Raw genomic sequence first — 1418 nt, 5'->3', positions numbered from 1 at the left:
GCTACTGCCATTTTTTGATAGCTACCGAAAATATGTTTCATCCATACATTTAACACAACCACAGTGTCCATGGCACGCCTGTCCGAAAATATATCTGTAACCCAGATAGTCATGAACGGTCATGAGCAATGCTGCTCTCATGTGAAAATAATTTCCTTTGCTAGCATCCCAGGTTTTGACCCCTTCGGGCTTCCATAATATTTCTAGCTCCTCCTTCAATAGCTCAAGATATGTGTTGATATCATTTCCAGGTTGGGTTGGCCCTTGAATTAGCATAACCATGTGTATGTACTTTTGTTTCAAGCAGAGCCAGGGCGGGAGGTTGTACAACCATACAAATACGGGCCATGTACTTTGTGTGCTACTCTAGTTGCCAAATGGATTTAGTCCATGACTACTGCACCCAACCTAGGGTTTCTTGCTTCAGCTACGAATTCTGGTTCTAAATTGTCAAGTGCTTTCCACTGACAACCATTTGTGATATGTCTCAGAATCCCATCATTTTTAGACTTTCTTGTCTTGTGCCAAGTCATGTTCTTTGCTTCCTTCGGGTCAGAGAAATATTGTTGCACGCGAGGAATCAATGGAAGGCACCATACAACCTTTCGAGGTTCCTTCTTTCCAGGCTTGTATCGGGGTTCCTTGCAAGTTGGACACTCAGTTTTGATCTCATGATCATTCCTACATAAGATGCAATCATTTATGCATGTGTGATATCTTACATGTGGAAAATCAAGCGGACACACGATCTTCTTCGCCTCATCTACACTATGAGGCAATAAATTCCCCTTCGACAAAACTTTGTGTAAATATTCCAATGTAGCATCCAGACTTGCATCTATACTCTTGAATCTTGCCTTGGTGTCTACAAGTTTGAGCATGATGTGCAGGTGGGTGTGCTCAGGATTGCAACCTTCATACAGTGGAGTTTTTACGTCTCTTTCTAGTTGCGCCAACTTTAGAGCCTCTTTAATAGCAGCTCTCTCGGTTCTTGTCTTCTTCCTAAGCAGATCTTTGACATGGGGATCTTGTAGCATTGTACCCAATGACATATCCTGTATGATAGTCTCATGATCCTCTCCATGTTCAGGTGGCATTACATCATTTCCTCCTCCATGTGCATGTTCATTGTTTCCTCCTTCTGGCGGCTCTTCTTCATCGCCAAAGTTTTCTGCATCATTGTTTCCTCCTTCATCATTGCTAACATCCTTCTCACCATGCTTTGACCACCGTGTATAACCTTTGACAAAACCGCGACAGAGCAAGTGCGCCAGCACGCTGCCATCGAACGGGTTGTGCAAAACTCCATTTTCTCATGTCGAACATGGACATAATATCTGCACTTCACCCTTTTGTATCATATTTGCCACCGCGAAATTGAGAAAGGCATTCACACTTCAATCCATATTGAATCTTTC

General features: G+C 42.9%; 1 pseudogene; it reads right to left on the bottom strand.

Annotated features, from left to right (window-relative positions):
• Positions 1–383: 383 nt before the first annotated feature.
• Positions 384–1418, bottom strand: LOC147975748 (uncharacterized; annotated as a pseudogene).

The sequence above is a fragment of the Triticum urartu genome, chromosome 4A, assembly GCF_056163025.1.
Source record: "Triticum urartu cultivar PI428250 chromosome 4A, HENAU_Tu73, whole genome shotgun sequence".
In the NCBI taxonomy this organism is placed as follows: Eukaryota; Viridiplantae; Streptophyta; class Magnoliopsida; order Poales; family Poaceae; genus Triticum; species Triticum urartu.
The sequence above is the reverse complement of the archived record's forward strand: the minus strand, read 5'-3'. Positions and strand labels throughout refer to the sequence as shown.